Source organism: Nelumbo nucifera, chromosome 1 (assembly GCF_055504915.1).
Source record: "Nelumbo nucifera cultivar China Antique chromosome 1, China Antique-T2T, whole genome shotgun sequence".
NCBI lineage: Eukaryota > Viridiplantae > Streptophyta > Magnoliopsida > Proteales > Nelumbonaceae > Nelumbo > Nelumbo nucifera.
In genome coordinates, this window is record NC_142649.1 from 98,938,929 (window position 1) to 98,956,801 (window position 17,873).

Below are 17,873 nucleotides of genomic sequence, written 5' to 3' on the forward strand. Positions count from 1 at the left end.
CAACGAATATGATGCCGCAATTCCTCATGAGTTATTTCAAACTTCCCCAAAATATCATAGATGAAAATTGATAAAAGCCAAAGGAACTTCTTATGGACAAATTCTAGTGAAAAAACCCGATTCATTTGATTGGTTGGAACAAGGTGTGTACCTCAAAATGTTAGGGTGGTTTGGGTCTAAAAATCCTTCAACGGGTTAATGAAGCTAACTTAGCAAAGTTGGGTTGGAAAATATTATTAAACATTGATAACCTTTGGGTTAAAATTATTAAAGCAAATTATCTTCAGAAAGAGGATTTTTGGAATGCTAAAGAAAATAAAGGTATATCATGGGCTTGGAAAGGTATCATAAAGGGGAGAGATCTCTATAAAAATGGGTTATGTTGGGAAATAAAGGGAGAGATTTCCTTAAACAATGGCAAATCTATCAAATTTTGTAAAGATATATGGGTAGGCGATGCCTCATTGGACCAAATTATTCCGCCCAAAATCACGGAGAAAATGAAAGAAAAAAAAAATCGTTAATAATATCAAAAGAAGATCCGAATTCAACAGAAAGAAAAATAGAAAGATATCAAAAAATTCGTTGGGAAAGTGGAACTTGCGAAGATACGCCGGTCAGTTCCATGATCATATTACCGTTAACAGCAGGAAGGAAGATATCAAGAAATTAGATTTTAGAAACTGAAAGAAAACGAAAAGCATAAAAACCATTGCACTTTACAAAAATTATTGACGCCTTCCACCGTTTCTTCTTCGTATGTTACTCGTCTCTCCCAAGTTCCAATCTTTTCTGCATCTCTCCATGCGGCTCGTCTGTCATCGCGGAATTCGATAGATATCAGCGTCCGTAATCGTGGAGACGGGTAACGCGCGCCTTGTGGAAATACAAGCGAGAGAAGGAGATGAGAGGAGGAAGCGGGTTACGATATTGCAGATGCATGCAGGCTTTCAAAGATTAGGGTTTTGTGGATTTCGGATTTCGGAGAAAGTCTGAACGATGACTTGAGGAGTCTCTTTTTCCGTTCTCCGCCATCATCGGTATATATCGTAAGCTGCAAGCCTGCAAGCATTCTCTTCGGTTAAAATTTTGTGGATTTCAAATTTCATAGAAAGTCTGAACGATGAGTTGAGGAATCTCCTTTTCCGTTTCCCGCCACTATCCGTAGATAACGTTGGCAGATGGCTGCAGGCATTCGCTTCGGTTAGGGTTTTGTGGATTTCAGATTTCAAAGAAAGTCTGACGATGAGTTGAAGAGTATCTTTTTCCGTTTCCCGCCATGGTCGGTATACACAAAAGGTTTTAGATCTGTACATATAGGCAAGAACGTAGATTCCGATGTAATGGTCAAGTATCCTATATCATGACCGTGGATATTCGTCCTATTAGATCAAGTTCCTACATCCCACGATAAATACCCGATGCAACGACTAACAAGACATGTATATCCTTTCTGCAGTGGTAGAAGTCACCGTTATAATCGGCTAGAAAAGGAGAATGGAAGACAAAGGTGGAGAGAAGTCGAGCATTGTGATCGGTCTGATCGAGAACAGTGGAGGTATCGTATTTGATCCAAGATGTTGTCTCTCTCTTTCTCACTCAAATATTCTATTGCGATCTTATCGAGGTTGAAGATTTTTGAAACTACAAGTATTTTCTTCTTTTCCTCCTTAACGTTGTTCGGTATTCAGATCATCTGCAGCTTCTCGAGTATCAACCTATGATCCTATCCACAAGCATTGGCTGAAAGGTAACTTAATTTGGAATTTGGAAATGAAAATCCTTATTTGCTTTATTCTCGCTCTTAGTGCTACTAGCTCATCTCAGACTTAAGAGGACTGAGATTAACGGTTCCAGATTTGATTGAGAAGATTAAAGTAATGATCCAGATATATATGAACTAATATATATGAACTAAGAGAATTTACCTCTAATTTAAATTGAGACAACGAATTTGCTATAGTTCTCTTGTGGAAATGAAACTAGAAAGTGTTTATGCATTTAAGAGCAAAATCTTGAATCTAAAGGCATCTGTTATATTTCTTAGCAGTAGAAGCCAGAAGGCTGAACCTGTATAGAAAACGAGAAGTAGCCTATTCAAATGCTTTAAACATGAGTCTTATGTAATCTTTGAATTTCTGATGTTAAACAAATGTTGAATAATTAAAAATGTAGTGGTCAAGCTTGTTTTGAACCTGTCCTAATAATAATTATTTAGTGAAATAAAACAGATCTTTGCCAAATCAAGCTGAAACTTCTTGGGATCTAGTCCCCATGAAATGGCTTGCTACATTCTTTTCTCAATTCATACGAGGTAGGGTGCGCTATCTCACATTTGATGTCAACTGCATCCGTATCAAATAATTTATTCGCAAGAAGTTTCAAGGAAAATTTCTTTCAATCGGTTGGCAGTGGGGTCCACTGCCCAATCCACCTTACCCACAAGTAAAAGTTTAAGATGTATAAAACATTACCGAGTTTTTAAATTTTACACTGCAATTTGTCTTATGGTGGGATTTTTATATTTTATATTTTTTATTTTCAAGGTTACATGTTATCTGGCTTGTCTGGTAAAAAATTTCATTCTTAATATCCCAAAACTGGGTTTGATATTTGTTTTCATCTACTGACCTACTAACCCCTAATTTGCTTGCCCACCCAGAAAATTAAAAAGATAAATGTGACTATTGTTTTCATGATATGCTAAGATTTTTTTTTTTAATTTTAAAATTACTGTAAGTTCCTTTTTCATTATAACTTATTTGCAATATATCTTCTGAAATCAAATGCTTTAAAAGTTGGTGAACTTCACTGTGATTTCCTAGATTTCTCTTTTCTAGGATTGATACAAAAGAACAATTGGTGTGTGGGAGTACTTATTAAAACTACTATTTTCCACTTAGTATGCGCTGTCATTTAGTTTATAAGATGATGAAGCATATTGATTTATTACGTTATAATATTGTGAGAACTAGCTTTACCATGACAGGTTGCATTTATTGGTAAACTAGAATTTGACATTATCTATTGTTTATTCTAAGAGTGTACATGGTGAATATAGTACTGCCACCCATAATTTTTATCAAGGTTGAACTCCATGTTATACTGATAACCTGTTGTGGAAGTCCCTGCATACTAGTTTCTTTGGATTCTCAGAGGCTCTGCAGGAGTATCTACTAAGTGTAGATAGAAAACAAAGTTCAAATCTAAGTGGTGGTTCAGAAATCAGTGACAAGCAGAGTTACAGAGATAACTTGAAAGATAATTCGACGGATGAAGGACAAAGTATCAAAGGACCTCAAGCCATAGATTGCAGTGACTCTAGGAGCTGAGGACTGCTCTTAGAAGTAGCGGATGGAGAGTGGGAGAAGAACTTGATTTTGACTGTAGACAAGAGAGTCCAAGATTAGGAGAATGATGCAGGGGCGTTTGCGAAGAGATTTAATTTAAATGGTACTGCTATAGCTAGACCTTTTGATGACTCAAAGGCTGTGTATTATGGAGCTGGTGAAGAAGTAGTGATCCCAGATGCTGAGTCGGTGGAAACTCCAGTCAGAAGAGTAAGGATAGAGAACTGGTTTCTGTCTTGTAACCATAATAGCATCTCAGAAAGTCCTCTCAAGCTCCAGCTGGTAGGGCTTTTCCCTTCAATTACTGGAATGAGGAAACTCTGGTAAAATTGATTCAAGTCCTAGGTGGTTAGGGTCGATTGTCTGAAGCTCGAAGAAGTTCCTAGATGCGTAGAGATGCTCATTAATGGTTGCTGGCTTAAGGTTTGGGTGCTGCTGGAAGGTGAAAGAACTCCTTGGATGAAAGGTTCTAAGGAAGAAGATGTCGACATCCTTGAAGGTTGGGTTACACGTGGAAAAAAGAGTTCGAGCCAGAAGGTCTTGAATAATGTATAGATGACGAACGAAGATGAAGAGACACCACCCGGGTCAGTCAGTAAGTATCTGGATAAGAATGATGGTAGCCCAATTTTTTTGGAAAGTGGAGACCAAAGTGTAGGCAAAAAGTCTTATGTGGAGATCATTAAGGGCAGAGCCATGCCAGCTAACCCTCTGGCTCCACAAGGCATTTTAAAACCAGAGTGGATTCGAACCAGGTCCTTCTTTTGAGGGTGAACCAGAGCTGCCTTGTGGACAAGATTATAGGCACTTCTCTCGAAAAGAATGGTCTTCGATAGGATCACAATGGCAGAGGGGATTTAACTCCCCCTTTTCACCTCAAGGCAAGGTCCCAGGTGATTCAGAGACGGAGGTTGGAGAAGTGTCGTGACGACAAGTTTGGTGAGGTAAATCAGTCTTTGAGTATTTCAATTAAGAAAACTGGCCTGGAATGTTCAACTGGTGTTAAGGAAGCGAAGAATGATTTGCAAATTTGTAGGGAGGAAGTTCAGTCCAGAAACAGAAAAGAAAACAGGAGGAAACATCTAAGGCCCAAAAAATATAATCTGAAACGAAAGAGAAGGATGAGAAGAATTAGCTCGTCTGGGATTAGAAAAAGAAAGGAGAGGTGGGTTTGGGTGATTGCCAGGTTTGACAAATGCAGTAAGAAAAGTTTTGTCTGTGGTCCCGGAGAGACTCTCATCGACTGTTCTCTCTCGTCAACGTTTGGTAATGCTAGATGCTATTCTGAGGTTAGGAGGGGCTCCGATGAGAATCATGTTCCCTATGAGCTTGAGATCTTGAGTTTGAAGTCTCCAGAGGATAGGTATGACTTGGAATGTCTACTTTCTTCATGTGCGGTAGAGACACCTCCCATTGAATTGGAGAACTAGGAAAGAGGGGAGGCAATAACTAGGAAAGAGATTACTAATATAGATGCTGAGTCAAATGCTGAAGGCAATGATTGAGGTAAGGTTGGAGGAAAGGAAGATTTAGCCGTTGAAGATTCTTTCGGTGGACAGGCTGAAAATCAGGACAAAGATGGCTTATTTTATCAGGAAGTTGAGATTGGAAGGCTAGGTGTAAATTTGGGTCAAAGGAGCAGAATGAAAGAGAAGGAAGATCACAATGGTGGGAGAATTAACAAGAAATCGCGTAATTTGAGAACTCACAATATAGTCCATGTGACAGAAGGAAAAGTGTGAAGGTTAATGGGATATCTGGTACTGATAATAGGGGGGCATTGTGCAAGATCAATCACCGTCCCCCCTTTTGTTGAAGGAACAACATGTCAATAAGGTTTCTGATGCCGATTCAGAACCTGGTGCAATGCAGCTGTTACCAGAGAATGAAAGTGCAGATAAAGCTACAGATAAGATGGTTATCAAAGAATTAGTTGATAAGGGAGGCCACAGTTGGGAAAAGCTTGGGTTTATTTTTTTGGGGCAGTGAGGAATTTGCCAGGAGGGCCTTTGAAGAATTTGAAAGAAAAAAGGAGGAAGAGAAATTAAAGATCAAAGAGCATTAGAAAGGGAGCAAGGTCTGGGATGAGGAATTCACAGATTGTTTTCTTAGGCCTGTTTTCTTTTCAGGAGTCTGTTTGGGTTTTATTCTGCTTGAGAGGTTAGTTTTCTTAGGCCTGTTTGGGTTTCCTGTGGTTGCTTCTTGCTATAGGTGATGTCTTATCACCTTCTGTAATCTTTTTTCCTTAATAATTTTTCTTTTAAAAAAAGAAAGCATTGTCGCACAGACCTCACTTTTGTGTTTTTCAATGATTATATGGTTGTTACAACACCAACTTCATTACAGGTTGGAGTGGCTGCTTTTCACTTGAGGTCAGCTTCATTACATCTTTCTCAATTCATTGAAACTAGCCGTACATATCAGAACACAAAGACCTTGCTGCATTTTTATGATCCTAAGGTGATTATTGCCCCCCTCTCCAAACAAGCCACCTCTGGATGGCATGGTTGGAGTTCCAGAGCTGGTGGATAGGTTTTATACATCAGTCAAGAAGGTGGTAATCTATTATTTTGGATTATGCAAATCTTTGTGTGTGCATAATGCATGAATTGCAGTGATTTTTTTTGATAATTATGCATTCCAGTTAAATTACATGTTCTGTTTTCAACTGTGCAGGTTGTAATGTCTCATGGTTGCAAACCACTCACTATGGATATGACCATATTTTCGATGCATGGCATTTTTCTTGATTAGTAGATGTTTGAATGACTGCTATTGTGATCATAATTGCCCAGGTATGTATCAGCATTAGGTATTAATTCAAATGTCCTACTTGCTTGGGCCCAACCTTTGGGTGCATGGCTGTAGAGTACATTCGACAATGTTTCTACCCTAAAAAGAATTGGGCTATGTTTTGTTCATTTTGAATATTAAAATAATGTTATGCTTTTTAAATACACCTGTTTACATAAATTGTTATCAGTAGTACCATATTAGTACGAATTTTGTGAATTCCTGGCATTGCATAAGTAGCTCTGTAGGGATGTATGTAACGTAGATGATATCTGCTCAATGCTTTTACAGTTCTAATCTTCCTTTGTTGCTTAAAATTAAAAAAATATTATTATTTTTTTCTCTTTTGATCAGTAACAACTAACAAATACAAACTTTTTTTTTTCGATAAATAAACATAATTTATTAGTGAACTACTGAAACATGAGAAGAGGTTGTCATTGCAGCTTAAAAGAAAATGAGAGTATGACACTGGTTTCTGTTCCCTATGCAAATTGCATTTGGCCTAAGGCCAAACTTTATCAAACCCTTGTATCCATTGAACTACATGTCCTTTGAAAACCATTTAAAGGCTTAAAGTGTTTGATATCATTTCTATAACTCCACAAAGCTGCTTTACTTCCTTTTGTTAACCATCTGATTGTAACATGGGTGCCCCTTTAATAACCAATTATTCAACTCCCATCTCCTTTATGTTTCATACTCCGGTAACTACTTGAACTCCACCGATTGGACCTGAAAACATTCCACGAATGAGTCCATTCTCATATCTTACAACTCCCCCTACCGTAAAAATCTAGTTCCATCCATCCATCCCTTTGCCAGTGATTTCCACTCCCTCCTTGCATTTTGCTTTTTTTTGTTGATGAGGCTGCAATTGCTGCCTAATTTCTAAGAATATCATTCATTATGAAATCCAAGAACAAATATATTGTTTTCAATCAATGTGCCTCCCTCACTATAATGTTTTCCATTAAATCCTCTTCATTTCTTTCTGTTTCTTTAAACAATCATGCACTCCTTTCTTCCCATATAGTGCAAATCATAGTAACCAGTGCAATTGTCCATGTTAATCTTCCTCCTTCTTTGACAACTTGATCAACGACCATCAAAAAAATTGTCCAAACTAGTAGGGAGAGACCACTTGCATCTAAATAGAGCAAGGAAATATTCCAAAATACAATAGACAAATGGATAGGAGATTAGGAAGTGGTAAGCCGTCTCCCCATTCTGTTTTTTTGCACATTAGACATGAATCAAGAGATTAATACCAGTTGGGTCTCTTCTTTTGTCTTAAATCACTAGTATTAATGCTCTGACGGAAGACTTCCCAGCAGAAGACATTAATTTTCAGGGGGATGCGAACACATCAAACTTCCTTTACAACAAAGGACATCTGGGAGGGACTAGGAGAAAAGCAACCTTCCAATCTTGGATCAAGAGAAACCCCATCCAACACATGCAAAATGATAGAAACAAGAGAAATTTCAAAGTTCCTATGATTTTCTTACTTGAATAAAAAAATCAGAAAAAGAATGTGTTTTCTGATGTAATTTAGAGAGAAGAAGAAAAGAAGTCAACCTAGGTTCGAAGAGAAGAGAGAAGAGAAGAAAGAAGAGAAAGGGTGCGGTTGGATTGTTCTGGCCGCCCCACTAAATCTTATTTATATCTGTGACTTTAAAGAAGTAGAGTTACTCTAATACCCCTACTTAAAACAAAAGAAAATAAAAAAGGCCAAATGGCCCAACTACCATAACTGTAACATAAAGAAATAAACCGTAAAATATAGTTTGGGGCTGGGGCCACAGACACACTAATAGTCTATCAACAAACTCTACATTCTTCTTTGGCCAAAGGTTCAACTAAAGCCCGAAGGAGGAGACAAGGGGATAGCAAGCTCAAAAATAGTTTTCCCTTTAAGAGAGGAACGATGAACATAGAGTGGAAACTACCTTTCAATGGAGACTCCTCAACCCTATGGTCTTCCCAAAATTCGATTGTATTACCAAAGACAAGGCCATACTTGTTGTAATTAAGGAAGAATGGGAGGATACCATGAATGTCTCAAAGTAGAGTCAACAGTAGTTCTATGTGATAGACCATTGTCCCAACTTTTATTTGTGAGCCTATGCATACTTACCACAACCCGATGGCATAGAGAATGGGCAGATTTGTGGGATAGCGAAAATCTTTAACATAAAGTTGTGAGTATTCATGAGCTCTCAGAGTGGTTGGGATGCTGGAATTTTGTGTAGAGCTACCCTTACTTCTTCGTCGAAGGCAATTCATAGCACTCTTTCCCCATTTCTTAATCACATCATCAATGATATCTTGCCTGGCAACAAGGTTAAATTCTTGGAAGATCGCTAGCTTGGAGAATCCTTGTTGAAATGTGTGTTTCCTTTTCTCTATGCCATAACTAATCTTAAAAAGAGATCAACTTTGGGTTGAAAGTTGGATTTTAGGAGAAATGCGAGAAAGCTTGAATTTATTCACACTTCTAGGTTTTTGAATTTGTTGGATGGGGTGGTTCTTGATAGCTCAGTTGGGGATAAACGAATATGGGTTCCTAACTATTAAGATAGGTTTTCTTGTAGTTCCTCTTTTAATATGTTGGTTAGGGTCACTCCCCACACTGAGTCTATCCTTGTGTGTTGTGACATATTGAGAGTTTTGGTGTCCACCTATTCGCCCAAAAGTTTGTACTTTTTGTTGGGATGTTTTCAATGGAAGTATCAACACCCGTGACATTTTGCAACAAACAAAAGACCTAGTTGGCCCTTATACCACTCTGTAGGACTGGTGTCCACAAAAGACCATCCAATCAAAGAGGAACAAGAGTAACCCCATCTAACATATGCAAACGGCTAGAAACAAGAGCAATTTCATAGTTCATAAGGTTTTCTTCTTTAGCCCAATGTTTCAGTTAAACCCAAAGGAGACAAGGGGATAACAAGCTCAGAAATAGATTTGCATATAAGAGAAGAAACAACGAAGATGGAGTGGAAGTGATCTTTCAATGTGGACTCCTCAACCTAGGGCTTCCCAAGATTTGATTTTATTACCAAAGACAAGGTCATACTTGTAGTCATTGATAGATTTGTTGGGGATAAACAAATTTGGGTTCCTAACTCCTCAAGTAGGTTTTCTGGTGGTTTCTATTTTAAAATGTTTGTTAGGGTCATTCCCCTCCCCTGGTCCATTCTTGTGACATGTTGGGAGTTCTGGCCTGCACCTATCCCACAAATGTAGTGGCTTCTGTTGGGTAGTTTTAAATGGAAGTATCAACCCTCGTGATGTTTTGCAAAAAAAAAAAAAAAAAAAAAATAAGAGACCTAGTGGCCCTTTATCTCCTCAAATAGGACTGGTGTCTCACAAATAATCATCAAATTTAAGAGGATCTAGAGCAACACCATCTAGCAGATGCAAAAGGCAAGAAACAAGAGCAATTTTAGAGTTGAAAATGTTTTCTTCCCTAGTCCAAAGTTCAATCTAAAGCCAAAGGAGACAAGGGGATAAAAAGTTCAGAAATAATTTTATTTTTAAGAGAAGGAACGATTAAGATAGGGTGGAAGTGATCTTTCAATGGAGAGTCCTCAACCAAGGGCCTTCCCATGATTTGATTTTATTACCAAAGACAAGGTCAAATTTGTAGTGATTGAGGAATAGTGGGAGGATACACTGGATGTCTATCATAGGAAAGTCAAGAGTAGTTCTATGTCATAATCCATCATTCCTTCCTGTATTTGTTAGCTCATGCATACTTACCACAATACAGTGGCATAATGTTTTGACGGCTTTGTGGGATTTCGAAAATCATAGGCATAAATTTGTGGTGAGCACTCATGGGCTCTCAGAGAATGGTTGGGATACTGGAGTTATGTGCATAGATAAATTAACTTATCCTTGGAGGGCTATTCATAATACTCTACCCCTATTTCCTTATTGCATCATGTATGGTCTCTCATATGGAAACAAGGTCAAATTCTTGGAAGATCTCTAGTTTGGGGAATCCTTGTTGAAAGATGTATTTCCTCATCTTTTCTCCATATCGAATCATAATTAGAAAACAATCTCTAAGCTTGTTCTAACTCTTCATCCTTTAGATTTGATTGGAAGTTGGATTTTAGAAGAAATCCGAGAGCGTTTGAATTTGTTCCCATTTAAGAGGATCTAGAGTAACGCCATCTAACACATGCAAAAGCCTAGAAACAAGAGATATTTCAGAGTTGAAAGGGTTTTCTTCACTAGCCCAAAGTTCCATTTAAAGGCAAAGGAGACTAGGGGGTAAAAAGCACAGAAATAGTTTTATTTTTAAGTGAAGAAACGATGAAGATGGGGTGGAAGTGATCTTTCAATGGAGAGTCCTCAACCAAGGGCCTTCCCATGATTTGATTTTATTACCTAAGACAAGGTCAAACTTGTAGTGATTGAGGAATAGTGGGAGGATACACTGGATGGCTATTGAAGGAAAGTCAAGAGTACTTATATGTCATAATCCATCATTCCAACCATTATTTGTTAGCTCATGCATACTTTCCACAATGCGGTGGCATAATGTTTTGGCAGTTTTGTGGGATATCGAAAATCATAGGTTTAAATTTGTGGCGAGCATTCATGGGTTTTCAGATAATGGTTGGGATGCTGGAGTTATGTGCATAGTTACATTAACTTCTCCTTGGAGGGCTATTCATAGTACTCTTCCGCTATTTCCTTATCGCATCATGTATGGTCTCTCGTAAGGAAACAAGGTCAAATTCTTGGAAGATCTCTAGTTTGGGGAATCCTTGTTGAAAGGTGTATTTCTTCGTCTTTTCTCCATATCGAATCTTAACCAGAAAACAATCTCTAATATTGTCTTAACTCTATGGGAACTAGGAGAGGTGAAAAATGATCACTTGATCAAATGGGAGATAGTTAACAAACCAAAGGTAGAAGGGGGTTTAGGGATAGGGAACATAGTGCTGAAGAATGTAGCCCTTTTGGGAAGTGGCTATGGAGATGGCCCCGAGAGAGAGAGAGAGATTATGGCATGGGGTGGTGGCAAGCATTCATGGTTGTGCAGGAAATGGTTGGGATTCCGGGATATCTCGCCGAGCTACCCTTACTACACCTTGGAAGGCTATACATGGTATTCTCCCTCACTTTCTCAGATTCATCAGGTATGTTGCTTGTTCTGGTAATGCTATTCTGTTCTGGGAGGATATTTGGGTGGGTACTCAACCCCTCAAAGATTGTTTTCCCCTCTCTCTATTCCTTTTCCCTTCACAAATATGAGCCAGTTGCAACTTTTCTCCCGAGCCCGTTAATCCCCTTAATTTTAAACTGGGACTTTGGATTTCGTAGAGGGTTAAGGGATGGTGAATCAAACTGTGTTATTGAGCTAATTCATATACTAGAATCCGTTTGCTTGGCCCCCATTTCTTTTGGTCAAAGGGTTTGGACTCCTCTTCCAAAAGGTACTTTTACTTGTTCTTCTTTTTTAACATCCCTCAGTTCTAACCCCTTTTCCCAAGGATTCCCTGTCAAAGAATTCTGGGCGCGACCTATTCCCCAAAATATTCCTGTATTCTGCTGGGAAGTCTTCCCCTATATCCTTAACACGACATTTATGGTCCCTCGTAGGGAAGCAAGGTCAAATTCTTGGAAGATTTCAATTTTGCGGAATCATTGTTGAATGGTGTATTTCCTCGTCCTTACTCCATTTCGAATCTTAGTGATTGAGGAATAGTGGGAGGATACACTAGATGTCTATCGAAGGAAAGTCAAGAGTAATTCTGTGTCATAATCCATCATTCCAACCATTATTTGTTAGCTCATGCATACTTACCACAACGTGGTGGCATAATGTTTTGGCGGTTTTGTGGGATATGGAAAATCATAGGCTTAATTTTGTGGCGAACACTCATGGGCTTTTAGAGAATGGTTGGGATGCTGGAGTTATGTGCATAGATACATTAACTTCTCCTTGGAGGGCTATTCATAGCACTCTTCAATTATTTCCTTATCGCATCTTGTATGGTATCTCGTAAGGAAACAAGGTCAAATTCTTGGAAGATCTCTAGTTTGGGGAATCCTTGTTGAAATGTGTATTTCCTCGTCTTTTCCCCATATCGAATCTTAACTAGAAAACAATCTCTAACATTGTTCTAACTCTTCATCCTTTAGATTTGATTGGAAGTTGGAATTTAGAACAAATCTGAGAGCGTTTGAATTTGTTCCCATTCAAGAGGATCTAGAGTAATGCCATCTAACACATGCAAAAGGCTAGAAACAAGAGCAATTTCAGAGTTGTAAAGGTTTTTTTCACTAGCCCAAAGTTCCATATAAAGCCCAAGGAGACTAGGGGATAAAAAGCTCAGAAATAGTTTTATTTTTAAGAGAAGGAATGATGAAGATAGGTTGGAAGTGATCTTTTAATGGAGAGTCCTCAACCAAGGGCCTTTCCATGATTTGATTTTCTTACCAAAGACAAGGTCATACTTGTAGTGATCGAGGAAGAGTGGGAGGATACAATGGATGTCTATCAAAGGAAAATCAAGAGTAGTTCTGTGTCATAGTACACCATTCCAACCTTTATTTGTTAGCTCATGCATACTTACCACAACCCGGTGGCATAATGATTTGGCGGCTTTTTGGAATATCGAAAATCATAGGCATAAATTTGTGGTGAGCACTCATGGGTTCCCAGAGAATGGTTGGGATGCTGGAGTAATGTGCATAGATACAATTACTTGGAGGGCAATTCGTAGTACTCTTACCCTATTTCCTCAACGCATGTATGGTCTCTCGTATGGAAATAAGGTCAAATTCTTGGAAGATCTCTAGTTTGGGGAATCCTTGTTGAACGATGTATTTCCTCGTTTTTACTCCATATCGAATCTTAGTTAGAAAACAATCTTTAAGTTTCTTCTAACTCTTCATTGCATGAATTTGATTGAAATTTGCATCTTAAAAGAAATCCAAGAGCGTTTGAATTTGTTCCCATTTAACAGGATCTAGAATAACGCCATCTGACACATGCAAATGGTTAGAAACAAGAGTAATTTCAGAGTTGAAAAGTTTTTTTTTTTCACTAGCCCAAATTTCCATCCAAAGTCAAAGGAGACAAGGTGATAAAATGTTCAGAAATAGTTTTACATTTAATAGAAGAAACTATGAAGATAGGGTGGAAGTGATCTTTCAATGGAGAGTCCTGAACCAAGGTCCTTCCCATGATTTGATTTGATTACCAAAGACAAGGTCAAACTTGTAATGGTTGAGGAATTTTGGGAGGATACACTAGATGTCTACTGGAGGAAAGTCAAGAGTTGTTATGTGTCGTAGTCCATCATTCAAACCTCAATTTGTTAGCTCATGTGTACTTTCCATAACCCGGAGGTATAATGTTTCGGTGGATTTGTGGGATATCGAAAATCATAGGCATAAATTTGTGGTGAGCACTCGTGTGCTGTCTGGGAATGGTTGGGATGCTGGAGTTATGTGCATGGATACATTTACTTTTCCTTGAGGGTAATTCATAGTACTCTTCCCCTATTTCCTTAACGCAACATGTATGGTTCCTCGTATGGAAAGAAGGTCAAATTCTTTGAAGATCTGTAGTTTGGGGAATCCTTGTTGAATGATGTATTTCCTCGTCCTTACACCGTATTGAATCTTAGTTAGAAACAATCTCTAAGTTTCTTCTAACTCTTCTTCACTTGGATTTGATTGAAATTTGGATCTTAAAAGAAATCAAAGAGCGTTTGAATTTGTTCCCATTTAATAGGATCTAGAATAACGACCTCTAACACATGCAAATGGCTAGAAACAAGAGTAATTTCAGAGTTGAAAAGTTTTTCTTCACTAGCCCAAAGTTCCATCTGAAGTCAAAGGAGACCTGGTGATAAAATCTTCAGAAATAGTTTTATATTCAAGAGAAGTAACGATGATGATAGGGTGGAAGTGATCTTTCAATGGACAGTCCTCAACCAATGGCCTTCCCATGATTCAATTTTATTATCAAAGACAAGGTAAAACTTGTGTAATGATTGAGGAATATTGGGAGGATACACTGGATGTCTATTGGAGGAAAGTCAAGAGTTGTTATGTGTCGTAGTCCATCATTCCAACCATTTTTTGTTAGCTCATGTATACTTACCACAAACCGGTGGCATAATGTTTTGGCGGCTTTTTGGGATATCGAAATTCGTAGGCCTAAATTTGTGGTGAACACTATTGGGCTCCCAGAGAATGGTTTGGATACTGGAGTTATGTGCATAGATACATTAACTTTTCCTTGGAGGGCTATTCATAGTACTTTTCCCCTATTTCCTTATCTCATCATGTTTGGTCTCTTGTATGGAAACAAGGTCAAATTCATGGAAGATCTCTAGTTTGGGGAATCCTTGTTGAATGGTGTATTTCCTCGTCATTACTGCATACCGAATCTTAATTAGAAAACAATCTCTAACATTCTTCTATCTCTTCATCCTTTGCATTTGATTGGAAGTTGGATTTCAGAAGAAATGCCAGAACGTTTAAATTTGTTCCCCTTTAAGAGGATGTTGAGTAATGCCATCTAACACATCCAAAAGGCTAGATGCAAGGGCAATTTCAGAGATGAAAAGGTTTTCTTCACTAGCCCAATGTTCCATCTAATGCCAAAGGAGACTAGGGGTTAATAAGCTCAAAAGTAGTTTTATTTTTAAGAGAAGGAACGATGAAGATCGGGTGGTAGTTATCTTTCAATGGAGAGTCCTCAACAAAGGGCCTTCCCATGATTTGATTTTATTACCAATGACAAGGTCAAACTTGAAGTGATTGAGGTATAGTGGGAGGATACACCGGTTGTCTATCGGAGGAAAGTCAAGAGTAGTTCTATGTCATAATCCATCATTCCAACCTGTATTTGTTAGCTCATGCATACTTACCACAACGCGGTGATATAATGTTTTGGCGGTTTTGTTGGATTTCGAAAATCATAAGCATATATTTGTGGTGAGCACTCATGGGCTCTCAGAGAATGGTTGGGATGCTGGAGTTATGTGCGTAGATACATTAACTTCTCCTTGGAGGGCTATTCATAGTACTTTACCCCTATTTCTTTATCGCATCATGTATGGTCTCTCTTATGGAAACTTCGTCAAAATCTTGGAAGATCTCTAGTTTGGGGAATCCTTATTGAAAGGTGTGTTTCCTCATGCTTACTACATATCGAATCATAATTAAAAAACAATCTCTGATTTTGTTTTAACTCTTCGTACCTTGGATTTGATTGGAAGTTGGATTTTAGAAGTAATCCTAGAGCATTTGAATTTGTTCCTATTTTGGAGGATCTAGAGTAACACCGTTTAACACATGCAAAATGCTAGAAACAAGAGCAATTTCAGAGTTGAAAAGGTTTTCTTCACTAGACCAAAATTCCATCTAGGACCAAAGGAGACTAGGGGTTAAAAAGCTCAAAAGTAGTTTTATTTTTAAGAGAATGAACGATGAAGATGGGGTAAAAATGATCTTTCAATGGGGAGTCATCAACCAAGGGTGTTCCGTTGATTTGATTTTATTACCTAAGACAAGGTCAAACTTGTAGTGATTGAGGAATTGTGAGATGATACAATGCATGTCTATCTAAGGAATGTTAACAGTAGTTCTATGTCATAATCCATCATTCCAAGCTTATTTGTTAGCTCATGCATACTTACCACAACGTGGTGGCATAATGTTTTGGCGGCTTTGTGGGATTTCAAAAATCATAGCCATAAATTTGTGGTGAGCATTCATGGGCTTTCAGAGAGTGGTTGTGAAGCTGGAATCCTTGTTGATTGGAAGTTGGAATTTAGATCAAATCCGAGAGCATTTGAATTTCTTCCCGTTCAAGAGGATCTGGAGTGACGCCATTTAACACATGCAAAAGTCTAGAAACAAGAGGAATCTCTGAGTTGTAAAGGTTTTCTTCACAAGGCCAAAGTTCCTTTTAAAGCCATAGGAGAGTAGGGGATAAAAAGCGCAGAAATAGTTTTATTTTTAAGAGAAGGAACGATGAATATAGGTTGGAAGTGATCTTTCAATGGAGAGTCCTCAACCAAGGGCCTTCCCATGATTTGATTTTATTACCAAAGACAAGGTCGTACTTGTAGTTATTGAGGAATAGTGGAAGAATACAATAGATGTCTATGGAAGGAAAGTCAAGAGTTGTTCTGTGTCATGGTACGTCGTTCCAACCTTTATTTGTTAGCTATGCATACTTACCACAACCCGGTGGCATAAAGTTTTGGCAGCTTTGTGGGATATTCAAAATCATAGGCATAAATTTGGGGTGAGCACTCGTGGGCTCTCAAGGAATGGTTTCAATGCTGGAGTTATGTGCATAGATACATTTACTTTTCCTTGGAGGGCAATTCATAGTACTCTTCCCATATTTCCTTAACGCAATATGTATGGTCCCTCGTATGGAAACAATGTCAAATTCTTCGAAGATCTCTTGGGGAATCCATGTTGAACGGTGTATTTCCTTGTCCTTACTCCATATCGATTCTTAGTTAGAATACAATCTCTAAGTTTCTTCTAACTCTTCAACGCTTGGATTTGATTGAAATTTTGATGTTAAAAGAAATCTAAGAGTGTTTGAATTTGTTCCCGTTTAAGAGGATGTAGAGTAATTGTTAGGATGCTGGAGTTATGTGCATATGCACATATTTACTTTTCCTTGGAGTCATAGTACTCTTCTCCTATATCCTTAACGCAACATGTATGGTCCCTCGTAGGGAAACAAGGTCAAATTCTTGGAAGATCTCAATTTTGGGGAATCATTGTTGAACGGTGTATTTCCTCGTCCTTACTCCATATCGAACCTTAGTGATTGAGGAATAGTAGGAGGATACACTGGATGCCTATCGAAAGAAAGTGAAGAGTAGTTCTGTGTCATAATCCATCATTCCAACCATTATTTATTAGCTCATGTATACTTACCACAACGCGGTGGCATAATGTTTTGGCGGTTTTGTGGGATATCGAAAATCATAGGCTTAAATTTGAGGCGAGCACTCATGGGCTTTTAGAGAATGGTTGGGATGCTGAAGTTATGTGCATAGATACATTAACTTCACCTTGGAGGGCAATTCATAGTACTCTTCCCCTATTTCCTTATCGCATGTTGTATGGTGTCTCGTAAGGAAACTAGGTCAAATTCATGGAAGATCAATAGTTTGGGGAATCCTTGTTGAAAGGTGTATTTCCTCGTCTTTTCCCCATATCGAATCTTAACTAGAAAATAGTCTCTAGCATTGTTCTAACTCTTCATCCTTTGGATTTGATTGGAAGTTGGAATTTAGAACAAACCCGAGAGCGTTTGAATTTGTTCACATTTAAGAGGATCTAGAGTAATGCTATCTAACACATGCAAATGGCTAGAAAAAAGAGAAATTTCAGAGTTGAAAAGTTTTTCTTCTCTAGCCCAAAGTTCCTTATAAAGCCAAAGGAGATTAGGGGATAAAAAGCTCAGAAATAGTTTTATTTTTAAGAGAAGGAACGATGTAGATAGGGTGGAAGTGATCTTTCTATGGAGATTCCTCAACCAAGGGCCTTCCCATGATTTGATTTTATTACAAAAGACAAGGTCCAATTTGTCGTTATTGAGGAATAGTGGGAGGATACACTACATGTCTGTTGGAGGAAGGTCACGGGTAGTTCTATGTCATAATCCATCATTCCAACCTGTATTTGTTAGCTCATGCATATTTACCACAATGC

The 17,873-nt window shown here is 38.2% G+C and overlaps 1 long non-coding RNA gene across 29 annotated transcripts in view; it reads left to right on the forward strand.

Annotated features, from left to right (window-relative positions):
- Positions 1-478: 478 nt before the first annotated feature.
- The window catches only part of LOC148803593 (uncharacterized), a 108,017-nt gene continuing 90,622 nt past the window's right edge, over positions 479-17,873 (forward strand). For 5 of the 29 annotated variants that reach the window (XR_016077402.1, XR_016077401.1, XR_016077408.1 and 2 more), the window contains exons 1-4: positions 490-1,558; positions 1,692-1,750; positions 5,697-5,722; positions 6,027-6,145. This is a non-coding gene — a long non-coding RNA (uncharacterized LOC148803593). The other 24 variants (XR_016077435.1, XR_016077416.1, XR_016077434.1 and 21 more) reach the window with 20 other exon arrangements.